The sequence below is a fragment of the Diabrotica virgifera genome, chromosome 7, assembly GCF_917563875.1.
Source record: "Diabrotica virgifera virgifera chromosome 7, PGI_DIABVI_V3a".
Lineage (NCBI taxonomy): Eukaryota > Metazoa > Arthropoda > Insecta > Coleoptera > Chrysomelidae > Diabrotica > Diabrotica virgifera.
In genome coordinates, this window is record NC_065449.1 from 65311971 (window position 1) to 65332401 (window position 20431).

The 20431-nt window shown below is 32.9% G+C and overlaps 11 non-coding genes and 1 pseudogene across 11 annotated transcripts; 3 read left to right on the plus strand and 9 right to left on the minus strand.

Moving 5' to 3' along the window:
* Positions 1-1874: 1874 nt before the first annotated feature.
* On the minus strand, positions 1875-1949 carry Trnap-ugg (transfer RNA proline (anticodon UGG)). The gene has a single exon. It is a non-coding gene; the product is annotated as a tRNA-Pro (tRNA).
* Positions 1950-4286: 2337 nt separating this feature from the next.
* Positions 4287-4358, minus strand: Trnap-ugg (transfer RNA proline (anticodon UGG)). Its single transcript has one exon. It is a non-coding gene; the product is annotated as a tRNA-Pro (tRNA).
* A 713-nt stretch (positions 4359-5071) lies between these two features.
* Trnap-ugg (transfer RNA proline (anticodon UGG)) lies at positions 5072-5143 on the minus strand. The gene has a single exon. It is a non-coding gene; the product is annotated as a tRNA-Pro (tRNA).
* A 724-nt stretch (positions 5144-5867) lies between these two features.
* Trnap-ugg (transfer RNA proline (anticodon UGG)) lies at positions 5868-5939 on the minus strand. The gene has a single exon. It is a non-coding gene; the product is annotated as a tRNA-Pro (tRNA).
* A 705-nt stretch (positions 5940-6644) lies between these two features.
* On the minus strand, positions 6645-6716 carry Trnap-ugg (transfer RNA proline (anticodon UGG)). The gene has a single exon. It is a non-coding gene; the product is annotated as a tRNA-Pro (tRNA).
* A 160-nt stretch (positions 6717-6876) lies between these two features.
* Positions 6877-6948, plus strand: Trnap-ugg (transfer RNA proline (anticodon UGG)). Its single transcript has one exon. It is a non-coding gene; the product is annotated as a tRNA-Pro (tRNA).
* Positions 6949-10882: 3934 nt separating this feature from the next.
* Trnap-ugg (transfer RNA proline (anticodon UGG)) lies at positions 10883-10954 on the minus strand. Its single transcript has one exon. It is a non-coding gene; the product is annotated as a tRNA-Pro (tRNA).
* A 160-nt stretch (positions 10955-11114) lies between these two features.
* Positions 11115-11186, plus strand: Trnap-ugg (transfer RNA proline (anticodon UGG)). Its single transcript has one exon. It is a non-coding gene; the product is annotated as a tRNA-Pro (tRNA).
* Positions 11187-13677: 2491 nt separating this feature from the next.
* Positions 13678-13749, minus strand: Trnap-cgg (transfer RNA proline (anticodon CGG)). The gene has a single exon. It is a non-coding gene; the product is annotated as a tRNA-Pro (tRNA).
* A 166-nt stretch (positions 13750-13915) lies between these two features.
* Trnap-ugg (transfer RNA proline (anticodon UGG)) lies at positions 13916-13987 on the plus strand. The gene has a single exon. It is a non-coding gene; the product is annotated as a tRNA-Pro (tRNA).
* Positions 13988-15894: 1907 nt separating this feature from the next.
* Trnap-cgg (transfer RNA proline (anticodon CGG)) lies at positions 15895-15966 on the minus strand. The gene has a single exon. It is a non-coding gene; the product is annotated as a tRNA-Pro (tRNA).
* Positions 15967-17116: 1150 nt separating this feature from the next.
* LOC114328802 (60S ribosomal protein L3-like) lies at positions 17117-17979 on the minus strand (annotated as a pseudogene).
* Positions 17980-20431: the final 2452 nt, after the last annotated feature.

The following is a 20431-nucleotide window of genomic DNA, read 5'->3' on the forward strand; positions in this document are numbered from 1 at the left end:
TGTATTCGTACAGCCAATCAAGTACAACCGGACGAATACGTTCGAGTTCGCTCATGTTCCAACCGCAACCGACGTCGGTAAATCAGCGAATCATCAAAGTAAATCGGTGTCATCTGTATCCGACATTGCGGACGGAGCATCAACGAATACGAACGTTCGCTACAATTAAATGTAAATGGTCTTACTTTGTAAAAAACAAATAACCAAGCGAACACCTACGAATTCATTCCAGTAGCGTACTGATAGATCAGCGGGCCCTGGTTCCAGTTGGGATGCGGGCCCGCCCGCCCAATAAAAACACACCTTGTATATCAAAAGTTTTTAATAAACAATAAATATAAATCATAATATATCATATCAAGTGATCTCTATTGTGCCGATGTGTGCTTTTGCCCTTGGGGTGAGTGCCCGATGTGAGTGAAAAGCATACGTTCACGATAAGTCCGGAATTGGATAAACTGACTAATTCTAAGCAACTCTAGTTCTATAGAGTTTTTTCACTAAATCAATATTTTCAAGTTATTTGTAAGTGAATATGTTCATTTTTCAACAAAATAAAAACACGTTTTGAGACGGTTTTTCGCAAATAACTCAAAAAGTGAACAAATGAAGAACTTTGCGGGAAAAACTCATCATAACTTTTTTTTAAGTTTTTAAAAAAGCTTTATTTTTGTATTTGTTTTTTTTTTAGTTTCTAGCATCAATATTAGTATGTAACGCTCAAAATAAAGTTGGACCCTTTTTTTGGTAAAAAAATCGTAAAAATCGCTTCTTAATTAGCATCCCAAATGAAATTAATCATTACCGTTTCATATATCACTTGACTTATGTAAGTATTGTTTCTATGATCTGTAAGTTTTATCGGTTCAAAGTTCTCATTTTTGAAAAAAAAATGTTTTAAAATGAATTTTTTTTTTAATTTTGAAAATTTTTTTATTCAAAATAACTTAAAAATGATTGGTGATACCAAAAACCTCAATTAGTAAAAAAATATAGGTTTTACTTTTTTTACTATATTTTTTACTTTTTGTTTTCCTGAATACAAATATTGGTTATATAAGATATGGTTGTTCAAAATTTGCATATACTCGGGATTAGTGACTCGTTTAAGCCCATTTAACTACAGCCTTTTCAAAAATAAACACTTTGAACCAACGAATCTTACATATCTTATAAACAATACATAAGTCAAGTAATTTGTGAAGCGATTAATTTCATTTCGGATGATAATTATTAGAGGGTGATTTTCACGATTTTTGTTTACCAACCAAAAAAGATATCTAGGTACCAACATTATTTTGATCTTAACTTAATTACTTTTGATGTTAGAAACTTTTTTAAAAAACAATGGACTATGAAAACAGTTAATTTTAGTCCTATCGTTTTTCGTACTGACATGACTGATCAATTTACGCCAGCCGTTTTTATAAATAATGAAACTCAAAAATTTTCTGCATCTAAATCTCCAGTCATTATTAAAAACCTTAATATGGGAAAACTAAAACAGCTTTTTAAAAATAAACATTGGAATGAAAATGTCAACAAAATAGATTCTCTAATTGCATAAGATACATTTATAAGTAAGTTAAATAATTAGATACAAGCAGAGCGGGCCCCTACGTGGTCCGGGCCCTGGTTCCGCGGAACCCGCGGAATCATGCTCAGTAACGCCACTGATTCGTTCGTTCGTTTGTGTTCGCTTTGATTTAAATGCACCTTTAACCTAAAATTTTTCAGCCAATATACTCGTTTTGTTCCAAATATCCCCTTGTCCTCTATTTTGCTTTGGTTTCTTAACCACATATTTGATAAAAATGAAGAAACTGACATTTACATTGCGAACAAGCTACAAGCTTTTTAAATCAATAAAATACGGGCTCAACCGTGATTTGAACCCGGGACCTCTCGCATCCAAAGCGAGAATCATACCCCTAGTAGACCATTGAGCCGCCATGTAGGATTATATTCGTTTCATTTAGTAGCGATGACCTTTAGCGATTAAAACACTTCAAACATCTCACGTTTACTATGATTATACATATATTGTAGGTATATCATTACTTTCACTCACCTTCGATAGTTTATTTAAATAAATAACGAATTAATTCGACTTTTTTTAAGTAAGTCGGCTCAATGGTCTAGGGCAGGGGTGGGCAAATACTTTTAAGCGCGGGCCAAAATGAAATTTTCAAAATGTCTCCCGGGCCGGAATAGTATATCGCGTACGTAAGCTTGTGCACACGCGAATGTTATTGGTAAAGTTTTTCCCTATCCAAGAAATTATTTTGAGAAAACTACTATAAGTATCATTTTAAAGCATTTGGATAAAGAAATTTTACTGTGAATAATAGATAACAGTAATCATAAACAAGTAATTAGACTTCGTAAGTCCTAATTTTTTACCCAACGTGACCGGAAGTAGAACCAAAAGTCGATATTTGAACTCTTCGTATAATTTTGCGTCGATTGATAAACGATTTCACTAATTTCCAGTAATTTTTGACAAACTTTCGGTCATAACTTATCGGAGCTTAGCGGAAATGACGTCAAAACCGGAACTAAAGATTCAAGCTCGACTTTTCTAGACTTTTACGGGTCTAGTGGTCGACTGTTGATGTATCACATGTACTATTTCTGTGACTATAATATGGCACTTCCGGTTAGAACTTTTTAACCGGAAATGATATAAAAATCAAAATTGTACACTTGTTTTTATCTTGCTAAGGCACGTCGAATGATATATCGCTTATACTATTTAGGTGACTTTAAAACCGTACTTCCGGTTGCAACTCTAAAACTGGAAGTCCGAGGTAAAATTTCTCACCTTTAATAGCATCCTTGGGTTAGGAGCTTTCATTCGACACCTCATTTGTCGTTCTATCTGTTCTAATAACGGAGTAGTTGTGTTTACGGACAGACAGACGGACGTGGACAATTCAACGTTTTCACATTTTTTCAAAATGGGTGAAAACATTTGTATTACTTGGGTGTACATGCGAACAATTTGTGGCCAGTAAAATATGTCACGTAATTTTTAGAGAAATATGGTCCAGATAAAAAATGAAGATATAAATAAGTGGACAAAATAAAATACTTTACTTAGGGTAGAGGTCTGGATTACGGAAGATCTAAATCTGAAATCGGAAATTGTATCAAGAATAGGACAATCAAGAGCAGCTTTTTTGAAGGTGAGAAAATTTCTGAGTATAACCAAAGACTCAATCTGCAAATCACATATAGGATAGTAAAATGTTATCCTTCTCTGTTATCTTAAATGTTAACTATATATTCTTCTTTATGGTGCCGAAGCGTGGACTGTTAATGTTGACTTAATGTGAAAGCTGGAAGCTTTTGAGAAGTGTTTTTAGGAGAATTTTGAGAATATCATGGACAGATCATATTACGGACGAAATGGTGATGCACAGAATGGGAAGAGACAGATTACTTTTGACCACTATTAAAAGGAAAAAGACAGCATATTTGGGGCACATACTTAAAAATAATAAGTATGAGTTGTTACAGCTGAATGTGAAGTATAAAATCGAAGGAAAAAGTGTTCCTTGGAGACAACAAATATCCTGGCTGAAACCAAAACATCACTGTCTCAAAGAGTGTGAGAAATGCACATTCAATTCTATGTAGTCAGTAGAATCTTGCTTTGTGAAACTATGTTGTATATGTACTTTAAAGTAGGGTTACAGCTCTTCGGAATTATAATATTCTTTATTACATATTTTATTATTTATATGAACAGCACACTATCGCACTAACACTGTCGATTTCAACAAAATTACATTTACGAGTTTAAAAAAAATTGCTTGTGGGATTTTTCAACGGGCCGGATAAAGTAAGCGAAAGGGCCGGATCCGGCCGCTTTTGCCCACCCCTGGTCTAGGGGTATGATTCTCGCTTTGGGTGCGAGAGGTCCCGGGTTCAAATCCCGGTTGAGCCCACTTTTTTGCTTATTTAAATTGTATTCCTTACTACTTACCTTTGAAATTTAAAGGGACCATAATTTTATTCATTATTTATTATTTGTTATAAATTGTAATATGCTGTTAGTTATCACGGCTAAAACATCTTCAAATAAGGTAGGTACCTACCTATGTTCCTGACAAATTTAAATAAGTATAAAAACACTTTATACTTAATAATTATTAAACTATTAAATAAGCCTTATTTCAACTCCATCATAATTTCAGTCTTATTTTTGTGCATTGTACTCTAATTCCTGATTTAAGATATTCGCCGTGAACTTAGCTAATAAGATTAGTTATTAAAAAGTTGGGCTCAACCGGGATTTGAACCCGGGACCTCTCGCACCCAAAGCGAGAATCATACCCCTAGACCATTGAGCCGCCATGTTGATCATTGTTTTGTTTATTTAGTGTTGATGACCTTCAGTGTAATCTACATAATATGTATAAATATATTATTATTTATATCGATATAAATATTATTTATATCGAAGCATTTTAGGTGTCACATTTTCAATTTTGTAGTATTTTCATTAAACTAGTCTAATTAACTAATAATAATTAACAACTACCAAATGAATTATGAATGCAAGTTTTTTCATGTGTGGTGGCTTAATGAATTAGGATTATGATTCTCGCTTTGGAGAGAGGGGAGAGGTCTCGAGTTCAAATCCGTTTGAGCTCAAATTTTTTGCTTATTTGAATTCTGTTAGTTTTTTGAGCTGTGTTATATTAAGTTATTGTATTTATATTCTATAGATCCAATGCTTTTTCATTTAATGTGTACCTGATAAATTTTAATTAAGTATAAGGTAGGTATTAAGTAAGCATTACTTAATAATAAGAAAGAAGTAAATAATGTGAAGAAAGGGCGCTATTTGGTGGAGGGATACCTATCCTGAATTTTATACATTTCCTAAGGCTTAGGACGTCTAACAAACAATTGACCTACACAGCAATTCGACATTTTAGTTTTTTTTATTTCAACGTTTCATACTTTCAGTTTCATTTTTGTGCATTGTGTTCTAGTTTATTATGATTTTAGATATTCGCCGTCAAATTAGCTGATAAGATTAGTTAGATATTAAAAATTTGGGCTCAACCGGGATTTGAACCCGGGACCTCTCGCACCCAAAGCGAGAATCATACCCCTAGACCATTGAGCCGCCATGTTGATTATGGTTTTGTTTATTTAATGTTGATGACTTTCAGTTTAATTTATATTACAACATTTTAAATGTCACATTTTCAATTTTGTAATAAATTATTTTCATTAAACTAGTCTAATTAACTAATATAATAAACAACTATGAAATGAATGCAGTTTTTTCATATATGGTGGCTCAATGAACTAGTGGTACGATTTTTATTTTGGGTGCAAAAGGTCCCTGGTTCAAATTCCAGTTGATCCCAAGTTTTTTTGTTTTGCTCATTTGAATTCTGTTAGTTTTGAAATTTGAACGTCCTTAATTAAAAAAAATCTCCAAATGAGGTATATTCTATTTTTATTTTATATTATGTGCTGTGTTACATTAAGTTATTGTTTTATTTTTTATAATATCCAATGTCTTTTCATACCTGACAAATTTTAATTAAGTATAAAAAGACTTAATACTTAATAAGTATTAAGTAAAATACCCAAGCATTACTTAATAATAAAAAAGAAGTAAGTAATGTGCAGATAGGTGGAAGGATATCTTGAGTTTTAAACATTTCCTAAGGCCTAGGGCGTTTAACACACAATAGTCCTACATAGCAATTTGATATTTTAGTTTTTTTTTTATTTCAATGTTTCATAATTTCAGTCTTATTTTTGCACATTGTGTTCTAATTCAGGCTCTAAGATATTCGCCGTGAACTTAGCTGATAAAGATTAGTTATTAAAAAGTTGGGCTCAACCGGGATTTGAACCCGGGACCTCTCGCACCCAAAGCGAGAATCATACCCCTAGACCATTGAGCCGCCATGTTGATTATTGTTTTGTTTATTTAGTGTTGATGACCTTCAGTTTAATCTATATCGGAACATTTTAAATGTCACATTTTCAATTTTGTAATAAATTACTTCCAATAAACTAGTCTAATTAACTAATAATAAACAACTATGAAATGAATGCAAGTTTTGTCATATATGGTGGCTCAATGAACTAGTGGTACGATTTTGATTTTGGGTGCAACAGGTCCCGGGTTCAAATTCCAGTTGATCCCAAGTTTTTTTGTTTTGCTCATTTGAATTCTGTTAGTTTTGAAATTTGAACGTCCTTAATTAAAAAAAATCTCCAAATGAGGTATATCCTATTCTATTTTTATTTTATATTATGTGCTGTGTTACATTAAGTTATTGTTTTATTTTTTATATATCCAATGCCTTTTCGTACCTGACAAATTTTAATATACTTAATAAGTATTAAGTAAAATACCTAAGCATTACTTAATAATAAGAAAGAAGTAAGTAATGTGCAGAAAGGTGGAAGGATATCTTGAGTTTTCAACATTTCCTAAGGCCTAGGGCGTTTAACACACAACAGTCCTACATAGCAAGTTGATATTTTAGTTTTTTTATTTCAATGTTTCATAATTTCAGTCTTATTTTTGCACATTGTGTTCTAATTCAGGCTCTAAGATATTCGCCGTGAACTGAGCTGATAAGATTAGTTATTAAAAAGTTGGGCTCAACCGGGATTTGAACCCGGGACCTCTCGCACCCAAAGCGAGAATCATACCCCTAGACCATTGAGCCGCCATGTTAATAATAATTTTGTATTTTTAGATAAATAGTACGTTCACTTTTAATCACCAATTGAATGCATCGATTATCACGTTCAGATAAAATACCTACTTTCACTTACGTTAAATATGTAGGTAGTTAACAAATCAAGGAAATAATTATCAGTTATAGCGGCTCAATGGTCTAGGGGTATGATTCTCGCTTTGGGTGCGAGAGGTCCCGGGTTCAAATCCCGGTTGAGCCCAATTTTTGTACAAGTAAAGGAAACATAGATTTAAATTATTCGTTGTACTGGAACTACATATAGTTTTACAAAATACTAATACTAAGTTCAATAATCAATTATTAAAGACGGCACAAAACAAATGTTAGTCTGTTAACTGTTTGTATGGTTCTCGTTTGGGTTCGAAACTTCGAGAGGTCCCGAGCGAGATCAATTTTTGTCCCAATACCCCAGGCTGTGGGTGAAAAAACGTGATATAATTCAGGAATTTTTGAAACCTATCAGGTGTTGTAAAGGACGATGCCAGGAATAACTTCTACTAAAATGTGACCAAAAATATTGTGAGCTTCATTTTATTGCGATTTTCATTTGTTAAATTTGCAATTTTTAAAGATTTTTAATTTTGCAGCTTAGGATATTGATTTTAGAGAAAAACTTTTTAATAGAAAGTTGTACTAAATTAAAAAACCTACAATGTGAGCTATGGTAAGTTTAATTTCGTTTATTGGTTATTGCAAGTCCAAAATGGCCGTTTTTTACAATTGCGTTATTTATTGTACAAATAATTTTTTAAATTTTTTAAAGCTTTAAAATGAAGATCTTTCAATTCCAAACATAAAAAATTGTAAGGCCGGATTAACGAATTTGTTGCTTAGATATTATAAATTGTTTATCCCAAGAGGTCAAATGTCGAAGGCTATAACTATTTGAAAAAAAAATCGTAGAGAGTTGGTGAAACATCCAATCTCCTTCTAAAGAGTTATATTTTCATATTCTGATGTAAATAAATGCGTAAAACATTTTTAAACCTCTAATTTTTGGGTTTGAAAATAAGGGGGTAAATTTCGTTATAAACAAATATTGAATGGGTTGCATATGTGAGTCCATATTAAATGTAATAATGAAACAAAGACTTACTCACAATCATTTAATTATACTTTGACGACCGGTTTCGATCTCTACATTATTCAGATCATCTTCAGGTCGGCGTTACAAGTAGTTAAATGCTACAATTAAAGAAAACCAGAGTTAGAACATTGTCTGGTTGCACAAATGTTAATAGAAAGCTAAACCCGAAAACATTTTTTGAAATAAAGGTTTGCAACTGTTGACATTTCAGAAATTCGATACATACAAATGCACACTTATTAATAACAGATACTCATAAGCATGCATAAGCAAATAGATGCTTGCAGTTTATGAATATTTGTTGAAAAAAATTTTTAAATAAAAACTAATGAAAATATTAATCAAAATTAGATATGCTTCCGAAATTCAAAAAAATGAATTTTGGAAGCATATCTAATTTTGATTAATATTTTCATTAGTTTTTATTTAAAAAAATTTTTCAACAAATATTCATAAACTGCAAGCAGCTATTTGCTTATGCATGCTTATGAGTATCTGTTATTCATAAGTGTGCATTTGTATGTATCGAATTTCTGAAATGTCAACAGTTGCAAACCTTTATTTCAAAAAATGTTTTCGGGTTTAGCTTTCTATTAACATTTGTGCAACCAGACAATGTTCTAACTCTGGTTTTCTTTAATTGTAGCATTTAACTACTTGTAACGCCGACCTGAAGATGATCTGAATAATGTAGAGATCGAAACCGGTCGTCAAAGTATAATTAAATGATTGTGAGTAAGTCTTTGTTTCATTACTACATTTCGTTATAAACATTTAGAGCTGAAGCGGCCCTGTACATCCTATGAGTTTTTAACTTACAGATTATTGTTGCTGAAGACGAAACGAAGATTTATAAAAAAATAAAAACTTTCTACGACCAACTGAAGCCGAGCTAAATGTTGGGTTTGAAAATAAGGGGGCAAATTTCGTTATAAACATTTAGAGCTGAAGCGGCCCTGTACATCCTATGAGTTTCTAACTTACAGATTATTGTTGCTGAAGACGAAACAAAGATTTATAAAAAAATAAAAAAATTTTACAACCAACTGTTAAAAAAATATGTTTCATAAAAAAAATATGAAAAAAAAAATTTTTTAAGAAACGAGTTTTTTTCTTTAGTTACGAGTGACTAAAATTAAAAATATTATAAAAAAAATCAACTAAAAAGCCAAAAATAAAAAAAATTAAAAAAATCTAACACATTCGTTAAAGAAAAGCGTGGGGCGAAAACCGTTTATTCTTTCAATTTTTTTTTATTGTACCTAATATTATTTCTTCAGAATAATGAGATTTCACATATAAAAGTTTATCAAGAAAAACAAATACAGTGGTAAATAGACTGTATATTATAATGGTAATATTATTAGATTGTTTTCGGTCAAAATTTAATACAAGTTACGTAAAAATTTTCCGAGCGCGCGGATTTGAAGCGAGCCGGGCGATTTGCAAAATTCGGCCGCTCGCAAAAGCACCGATTTTAAAAATAATTTTTAATAATTAAATGTAACTATATTTTATAATAATTTTTATTTTAAGATAATAAGTCTTTCTTTAGTCAATGACTGTAAAATAATTTCTTAATTGTTATAAATAAAGGCACTACGATTTAAGAAAAAAGAAACAATTATCTCGGCTTCAGTTGGTTGTAGAAAATTTTTAGTTTTTTATAAATCTTCGTTTCGTCTTCAGCAACAATAATATGTAAGTTAGAAACTCATAGGATGTACAGGGCCGCTTCAGCTCTAAATATTTATAACGAAATTTGCCCCCTTATTTTCAAACCCAACATTTAGCTCGGCTTCAGTTAGTCGTAGAAATTTTTTATTTTTTTATAAATCTTCGTTTCGTCTTCAGCAACAATAATCTGTAAGTTAAAAACTCATAGGATGTACAGGGCCGCTTCAGCTCTAAATGTTTATAACGAAATTTACCCCCTTATTTTCAAACCCAAAAATTACAGGTTTAAAAATGTTTTACGCATGTATTTACATCAGAATATGAAAATATAACTCTTTAGAAGGAGATTTTATGTTTCACCAACTCTCTACGATTTTTTTTCAAAAAGTTCTAACCTTCGACATTTGACCTCTTGGGATAAACAATTTATAATATCTAAGCAGCAAATTCGTTAATCCGGCCTTACAAATTTTTTTTATGTTTGGAATTGAAAGATCTTCATTTTAAAGCTTTAAAAAAAAAAAATGTTTGCACAATAAATAACGCAATTGTAAAAAACGGCCATTTTGGACCTTTCGCAGGCTGTTGTTCGCAGGCAAACTTACCATAGCTCACATTGTAGGTTTTTTAATTTACTACAACTTTCTATTAAAAAGTTTTTCTTTAAAATCAATATCCTAAGCTGCAAAATTAAAAATCTTTAAAAATTGCAAATTTAACAAATGAAAATCGCAATAAAAAAATAGCTCACAATATTTTTGATCACATTTTAGTAGAAGTTATTCCTGGCATCGTCCTTTACAACACCTGATAGGTTTCAAAAATTTTTGAATTACATATATCCTGAAATCGACCTATTTTTCACCCACAGCCTGGAGTACAAATCGGAACAGAAATAAAGCACATTGTTTAGTAAAACCTACTGCTGAAGTATACAAGATACGGAAAGACCGAAAGAAGGAGTGCAAGTAATAGTATTAAACATATTTCTGTTGCATTAGCTCCAAAATTCTGATAATTTAAGTTGAACTCTATAAATAGTATTTATTATTCAAATCAACGTTATAGTCATACCAGAAGAAATTGCATATAGCCCAGTAAATGATCGTTTTGGAGTGTAAGTTCCGGGGTCAACCCCGAATTACATGAAAATACGGTTTTAGGTTCTACTTACCCTACACTTCAAAGTTGGACTTGTGCCGTTGCTTGATTTTACTTGGGGGGTGAAAGTCTTCTCAGGGGTGAAAATCATACGTTTAAAATATGTCCTGAAATGGATAAAATGACTAATTCTAAGCAACTTTTGTTCTACATATTTATATTCAGTACAACACATAATTTATGTGTTTTCTTTACTGGTACAAAAATTGGGCTCAACCGGGATTTGAACCCGGGACCTCTCGCACCCAAAGCGAGAATCATACCCCTAGACCATTGAGCCGCTATACTTGATAATCATTTTCCTGATTTGTGAATTATCTACATATTTAACGTAAGTGAAAGTAGGTATTTTATCTGAACGTGTTATTCGATGCATTCCACTGTTGATTAAAAGTGAACGTAATATTTATCTAAAAATACAAAATTATTGTTAACATGGCGGCTCAATGGTCTAGGGGTATGATTCTCGCTTTGGGTGCGAGAGGTCCCGGGTTCAAATCCCAGTTGAGCCCATGTTTTGCAGCACAAATCAAGGCTTTTTTCGAATTATTGATTCTTTAACTTCAGATGAGCTCAAACCAGAGATGTATTCATTATTGTATTCATGGTTGTGTTACAGAATACACCCCTTAATCCACTAATATTGCCATAGGAATAAATCTCCCTTTCCTAGAATTTTTCAGTTTCAGTCTGTTCACAACTTTCAACATTCTTCTTTCTTTGCCTTTGATTGTACTGTACATTTCCATTTCTCACATTATTTTTGTTCAATAATTTTTATAAATCTTATCAACTATCAAGAAAAATTTCCTATTTATCAAAGACTGTTTCCATGCTCAATAGTTTCCAAATCTTTGGATAAGATCAGGCCCGGCCCCAGGGGTGGACACGGCGACAAATTTTAGAGGAGAGCCAATTTTTGAAATTGAAGAAATAAAAAATTCGTTTTTATTAATATTATAAAAATCATTATTATGAACAAGAGCGGCAAACTTTAAAAACGAGAATTAAATAAGTGAAACAATTACAATTGCAAGGTTCATTTGACGGGAAATCGACAACACCGCCTTCTTCTTCATCGCATAAGGATAGTGGGAGTGGGATCAGAATAGTGAAGGGCGATAAAAAATTTTATCACAACAATGGTAATTTCTCTTTGGAAAAGTTGATTCTGTTTTACAAGAGCACATTAGGAGAACAACAAATGGTAGTAATAAACAGCATCACTACTTAGGAAAACGTATTCAAATCGAAATTATTCAGCTCCTCCATGACCAAATCAAAAATAAAATTTTAAACTTTTTGAAATCAGCAAAGTATTATAGCATAATTTTAGATTTACACTTGATATTTCTGGGGTGAAACATATGACTATTGTTGTACGTTTTGTCGATTTAGGTTCCTGTTCACAAAGTGTTAAAATTGCAGAACATTTTCTTGGATTTGTGCCTGTACTGGAATCCACCGGGTTGGGACTTACAGAAGTTATTTTGCAAACACTGAATGAACTGGAAATACTTTTGAAAGATATGAAAGGACAAGGGTATGATAATGGGGCACACATGAAATGGAAGAACTTGGGAGTTCAAAACAGAATTTTGAAAATGAATCCTAGAGCATTTTTGTCCCATGTTCTAGCCATTACTCAACTTGAGCGTGAACGATGCTGCTAAAGCCTCACAGTTTGCAGTTTCTTTCTTTTCCTTAGTGACAAAATTTTTTTTCTCAGTATCTATTCATCGTTAGGCTATACTGAAAAATCATATTTCTAGCCTAGTATTGAAACCTTTGTCCGAAACTAGATGGGAAAGTAGAATTGATGCAATTACTCCCATTAGATACCAAATTGAAGAAATCTACGATGCTCTTGTAGAAATCACTGTCAATAAAAACAAGGATAAAGTGGTTACTCATGAGGCAAGCTGTTTGGCAAATCAAATCCGTGATTTTACTTTTCTTTGCCCTGTGGTAGTATGGCATGAGATTTTACTTCACATCAACGTAGTCAAATCTCTCGGAAGTGATTTAAAATTCCAGGGCTATTTGAAAGACGCAAAAGACCTCAAAAGCATCAAAGATAGAAATTGAGAACCCAAAAATCGGAGGCGACGTAATAGCAAGAAAGAGAAAAGTGAAAAGCCAATTTGGCTATGAGGCTAAAGATGAAAGTATGGACCTAGATCCAGAGACACGATATAAAATATAAAATTGACTTCTATACACAAATTGCAGCAAATTAAGAAGAGCCAAGGGGGGGGGGGGTTGGCGGTCGCCGGACTTGCCCAGGGCGGCAAAATCCCTAGGCTCGGGCGTGAATCAAAAATATACAGTGCTAGTCAAAAGTCCTCTCCCCCCTCGTATCTTTTGACCGGTTTATAATATGTAGTGAAATTTGGAGGAATAAAGGGATGTAGGCTTCTCAAATAGTCATAGCAGGCGACGTAATAATTACAGATGACGTTACAGACCACTTTGACCGACAATTTTAAATGGGACCTTATGACAAGTGACATTTCGTTTGAAAGTTATTGAAAATGCTTTTTTAATCATATTAATTTTGTTTAGGTTTAGTTGATTTTGATGTCTAAATTGAATAAATATAAAATTGTAATTTCGCATTTAATTAATTAAGATTCAACAAACGTTCGCCTATGATTATTTGTCAAAAAATTTGACGTTGACGTAAAAACAACTAGAGATTGAAACAACTAGAGATTTAATCGTGCTGGTAATCGCCTTACAGTGAAACCAAAAAAAAAGAAGAAGAAGAAGAAGAACTAGAGATTGAAACATGTCAACGTTTTTGACAAATAACCATAGGCGGATGTTTGAATCTTTATTAATTAAATGCGAAACTACAATTTTATATTTATTTAATTTATTCATCAAAATTAACTTAAATCCAAACAAAATTAATATGATTCAATAAATGAATGTCTTTTATTTGCATTACTCTTCAAAATAATCAGTAAGTGGCTGTCTGGCCTTTTGGCTATAAAACATGGGCTCAACCGGGATTTGAACCCGGGACCTCTCGCACCCGAAGCGAGAATCATACCCCTAGACCATTGAGCCGTTTTACCTGATAATAATATTATTTTCCTGATTTGTTAATTACTACATATATTTAACATAAGTGAAAGTAGGTATTTTATCTGATCATGATATTCGATGCACTTTACTGTTGATTAGAAGTGAATGTACTATTTATCTAAAAATACAAAATTATTATTAACATGGCGGCTCAATGGTCTAGGGGTATGATTCTCGCTTTGGGTGCGAGAGGTCCCGGGTTCAAATCCCGGTTGAGCCCAAATTTTGTAGCCTGGGTAAGCATGTTTTACAAAAAAGCACCAGATTCGCCTATATCCTAGGCAGGGGCCCTCGCAGGGTGCTATGAAACGGGTCAGATGAACCCTGGTTTTTTAGCGAGGTGTTACTTCTCGATCACTCCTTTTTCCTTACCGCTTGAATGGTAAGGGTTTAGACATCTATTTTAACTGGAATAGCGATGTTTATTATTTTATAATATATCATATTATATTATCCTTTAAGGACATTTGCAGTCATCATGGCCCATTTTATTCTGTCTGAAGCGTTTTATTGTTGTTTTTCCACTCCACTGCTTTAAAGTTTTCAACCAGGACAGTTTCAACATTTTTCCTCTTTCTCTTGTATAACTAATCGCATCAACTCATATTTTTCATTCCTTATTATGTAACTTATTATGTGACTTACACGGCCGAAAAAAGGAACTGAGAGAAAATAAGATAGAGATATGCGCGATCCAGGAAACAAAAAAGAAAGGGAAAGGACAGATGTGGCTTGGGGAATACTTCTTGATCTATAGTGGTGTATCAAAAAATACGAGAGCCAAAGAAGGCGTGGCCTTGATGATACACAAAAAATGGGCATATAACATATATGAATTCCAATACATATCAGAAAGAATCGTAGTTACTAAGATCAAATTAGAGAAGCAAAAAATGCATCCGTGCATCCGTGACTGCACCCAAAATGTTGCAATCCGTGACTGCACGCCGGGGTTTGTCCTGGTTGGGTCAGAGAGAGCAGCATATGTGCCTCCTGATGAGAGACTAATAAGTTTCGAAACCGGTAGAGGTGCTTGTTGCAACTCTCTGATTGAACTGGAATAATGATGCGGCTGTAGTTTCGTGTTGCAACGAAATTGAAAATGGTTATTCATTTTTGATAATCGTTCTATATTACTCACAATATTTTCATTAGTTATGTTTGAATATATCCTCTGTTCGGTAATCCTTATTTCTTTATTTTATATTTACTATCATTCTAATATTTATTTATTTCGGGTAGAATAAGTTTTGATAAGCTAATAATCATATTCAGTTACTTTTGTCTGCCCCCTGTAAAAATGATGCAGAATGACCTTGTGTGTGTTCTAATTTAAATAAATGCTCAATGTCAATTTTTACTAACCCACAAGTGCAAAATTCGCTTTGCGCATCGTATCCAAATGGACATGCTCCATTGAGTACCTTTAGGAGAAGGTACCACTCTTCTACGACTTCGCTTAAAACCTTCAACGGTGAAAGTACTCCCGAATTCCGAACTTTTCGTGATTTTTGACGGTACCGTCGGCTTGGCACGTGCATCGGGAGTTCCATGGAAGAAGTCCATTAATCGTCACCCTTGGGTCTGCAAGTTTACCAAGTACTAAAGAACACCAATTTCCAGGTAAGCGATTTGCGCAAAGCTTATGGAACCGTTTTATTTTAAAATCAATTTTTTGTCAAGTCAGTTTTCATACATCCTCTATAAATCGAATGTTTCTCTTAGCCAGCTCTGTATGACAGATTTTCTATCAGCCATCATTGGGATGCATTTAATAAGGCGGCTCTGATATGATACATTATGACAGAGATTACTATTAACGCGATAGAGAATGTTCTTGAAGCATGTGAAATTCATGTCTTCATTTCTTACCTTCCAGATAATTTATTTTCCGTCTTGGAAGAGTGAACTATAACCTGGATGTAGTGTATTTATACCACTTGTTATATCCCTGTCTATTTTACGAAAAACAGATCAGTTACATTAATTGTTTTAAAATGGAAAGATGGGGTATATAACGTCCCTATTGGATTCTAATATGAGACATATTGTTTAATAAACAACTGTATCTTATTTTTAATATTGTAATTGTGAGAAGTATGTTTTTGTTTTTTGGCTGTAAAACAAGGGCTCAACCGGGATTTGAACCCGGGACCTCTCGCACCCGAAGCGAGAATCATACCCCTAGGCCATTGAGCCGCTATAACTGATAATAATTATTTTCCTGATTTGCGTTAACTACTACAATCCTATTTAACGTAAGTGAAATCAGGTATTTTATCTGATCGTGATAATCGATCGATGCATTCTACTGCTGATTAGAAGTGAACGTACTCATTAGCTAAATTTCAAAATTATTAGTAACATGGCGGCTCAATGATGTAGGGATATGATCCTCGCTTTGGGTGCGAGAGGTCCCGGGTTCAAATCCAGGGACCTCTCGCACCCAAAGCAGGAATCATACCATACCCCTACACTTACACCATTGAGCAGCTATATTAATATTAATTGTGTTTTTAGATAAATAGTACGTTCAGTACGTACGTTTAATCAATAGTAGAGTGCATCAATTATCACGTTCAAACTTTCACCTTTCACTTACATTAAATATGTAGGTATTTAACAAATCAGGAAAATAATTATCAGTAATAGCGACTCAATTGTTTTCTAAGGACATGATTCTCGCTTTCGGTGCGAGAGGTTCTGGGTTCAAACTCCGGCTGAGTCCAAAAAATATATGAGAAATGATGGTAATCTCATTGATCATTGCATAAAAAAACGGACAGAGAAACAGGTATAAATTTAAGAATATGTGGAAGAAGAGATTCGAGATTCCTAAGGGGAACATAGAGCTTCCATGAAGTGTCCTCATCGAACTCTATTTCTCGCTAGTGCTTGGATATTGAAGCCAGGAAGGATTGCCTACTATCCGTCGGCTTTGGCGATTCTAATCCAGCGCTGTCCTGGCCAAATTTAAGGCTGTTTTATCACAATATTCTAGACCTAGACAATCATATCAGTGTTTACTGCCAAACAATATAAACAATTACATTTGAACTAGCTGCAGTTTCAGCAGGAGTAAAAGTCGTCTCTTGTTTAACTCTATCTTTTTTGAGATGACCCATGAATGCAGCTTTATCAGCAGTTCTTTGGAATCTACCATGACGTCCATGACCAAATTTCAGTGCGGTATTAATGAATTTAAGATTGATCTTCTTCCAAACAAAACGTTTAGTGTGGACTAATAATGACTTCCTCAATGTAATAACGGTCCCATACAACATCCCTTGATCATAATAAAGTCATTGTTAACTTGACCATAGTGATGAAAACCACCCATTTGTAGTTTTTTCACTACGATCCTAGGCAGTGGCTACATTATTTTCAACAACCTTGCCATCTTTAGTGTGGATTCCAGCACCAACTCTGTAAACCTTTTTGTTCATTTCAGTTCTATGATGGGAACCGTTTTGACCAGCACGTGCAACTAAGAATAATACTCTTGAAGAAACCATGCTCCGATACATGCAACTTTACGAAGACCTATGTGTGTCTTGGGGGGCAATTTCTTTTGTGTGCCAGTGCCAACGAGAAGTAACACCTTTGTACCCACTACCCTTAGTAATACCAATCAATCAATCATTTCATCTTGAGCAAACATAGGTGGCTTTAACAATTTCATCTGAGTATGAGCAATAACTAGGACAAGTTTTTACACAATATTTAACAATCAGTAGGTATTTAACAATCTTCCTTTAAGTTCTTTTCAATAGATTTCTTTCCTAAATCGTCTCTCCATTTCTTAGAAGCTTTAGTTTAGCCTTCTTCTTGCTCTTAGACTAGTTCTTGCACAAGTGTCTGCGACAATCTTCAGAGTGATGCTCAGCCCAAACTGTGGCTAAAGCCCTAAAACCGTGTGGAATTTCGATGTAACCGACAACACTATAATTGCCATGGTTCTACTTTCCAAAATTGTTACAACCTCTGCAATTTCTTTCTTATTGATCTTTGATTCAGGTGTGTCTGCCTCTCTTACCACATGAGCCATACCAGTTTTTTAAACTATGAAGGCCCTTAAGTGGGCAGGTTTTGAAGGATCGTCTTTTGGAAAAGCCTTTACCTCTCCACGGTGTCTCTGGGATCTCTTTTTGGGATATAATCTTATTTATCCATGAATCCATGACGTGGTGCACTGAACTTTCTGTGGGACATCTCGAAGTTGAAATACAAATGGTATGTCTGCGACAACTGCCTCTTGATAGAAGATAACGCACGATAACATGTTGCTGTACAGTTAATAGAGTACCTTTGTGAAGTAACAGGCTGCTTGAATCAAAATAGTCCAGGGCGCATCTGTTTTGAGATGGACGTTGAGAGGTGACTCATATCTTTTTGCAGAAATTTCTTGGAATTAACTCCTATAATAATAATTGGGTTATCCTCCCACTCAAAAATGTCTGGAACATTGTTTAAATAATCAAAATGTCAAAAAATGAAGGAAAAATTCGATTATTTTCTTCGTTTTTTGATTATAACTTTCAAAGTATTCACTTTCGAGAAAATTTGCACCGATATAAAAGTTGCGTAATTAAATTTCCTACAATATAGGATTGGCTACAAATTTTAAAAATTGTCACCCTTGTTGAAAAATAGCAATAATTGCGAAAAACCATAAAAGAACAAGTACATATTTGCATTTTACGTTTTTCAACTATTTATGCTACACTTAGGACCTTCATATTTTACCCAGAAAAACTATATAATATAGTCAAACAATACTGTAAATTTCATTAATATTGGTGCAATAGATTTTGCAAAATAAATTTTGCAATCCAGCTTTCGCAAAAAAAATCATTTTTTCAAAATGTTGCAGGACTGAAAATAAAGCAGATAGGAAGTTGAAATTGTTTACGTATTGAAGAATACCGTACCTTTCATTTGAAATTTTTAAAATTAAACTCCATTAACTACCACGGCGTCAGGAATTTTTTTGAATAAACAATAATTTTTGGTGCTACGCGCAGGACAGCGGTGTTCGATTCACACAAGTTGATTTCCACCCAAATTTCTTCCAATCTTTATCTAATATATTATTTTCTTACACTATATTTTGTTGTATTTTATTATTTTAATTCCACATAAATCAAACTAATTTGATTATTGTTTGTGAAATATTGTTTAAACAGTTGCATATGTTTAAAAATAATAAACTTTCATTCTCTAACTTAAAATATATGAACAAAGAAAGTTTTTGCCAAAAAAAGTGTTATTTCAAAGTACAGAGCATGTGGTTTTTTTTTGCAATAAACAAATTTATTTATTTATATCTAAATGTACTAAAAATTAAAATTTGTCAATCATTATCAAAGGTCACTGGAATGCCCAATCAGAACAAACTATCCGCTGCCCTGCGCGAAGCACAAAAAAAAATGTGTATTTAAAAAAATTCCTGACGCCGTAGTGGTTAACCGATTTTAATTTTGCAAATTGCAAATGAAAGGTATGGTATTCTTCTAGACGAAAAAAAATTAAACTTGCTGTCTGCTTTATATTCAGTCCTGCAAGATTTTGAAAAAATTAATTTTTTTTGCGAAAGCTGGATTGCAAAATTTATTTTGCAAAATCTATTCAACCGATCTTAATGAAATTCACAGTATTGTTTCCTTATATCATAAAGTTTTTCTTGGTAAAATATTAAGGTCCTAAGTGTAGCATAAATGGTTGAAAAACGTAAAATACCAATACTTGTTTTTGTATGGTTTGTTCGCAATTATTGCTATTTTGCAACTAGGGTGACTATTTTTTAAATTTTTAACCAATTTTATATTGTAGGAAATTTAATTACGCAACTTTTATGTTAGTACAACTTTTCTCAAAAATGAATACTTTCAAAGTTATAATCAAAAAACGAAGAAAAAAAGAATGTGTGTGTACTTTGTACGCACGTAAGAAGTTATACTTCTATTATAATATAATTTCAACGAAATAAATATACCTTCTTAACAGTTACAATACAAAAAATTAACAATAATTACCAAAAATGAACCAAAACTTAACAATGCCAAATATTAAAAAAAAAGAAAGAAAAAAATATGAATCGTCCGGGATTTGAACCCGCAATCTCGCGATTTTTTGATCTCTGGTCCAATGCTCTACCAACAAGGCCATCAAGCCGCATGCTACTTACCTTTCAGATATACATAATTATACATCACGGTGACAAGTGAAATATAAAAATAGATGTTTATTATTTTACGCCCAAGGAAGACAAATCCAAAGACACAAAATCATAATAAAAAACCTTTTAAACCACCTTTTTCAAATTGCGCAAGTTGTATTATTAATATTAATGTTAATAAATGAAATATAAATATTTTGACGTTTCACTTTTAACTGCAGTGCCTTAAAAATTTTAAAGCACTAGTGCCTTAAAGTAGCATTTTTAACGCTCCTATGGAGTCCTAAAAATTGTATTTTTAACACGTTTGTAGAAAAATATATTTAAAAACACTAATATATTCTTTCCACACCTTTTCTGGACTGATACATACATAAATTAAAACATTTTGAAGTATAACTTCAAAAATATAATATGAAAACTATTTAAAAAGGCAGTATAACTATTAACTAACCTTTGTTGTTTCTCTTCCCACAAATTTTAAAA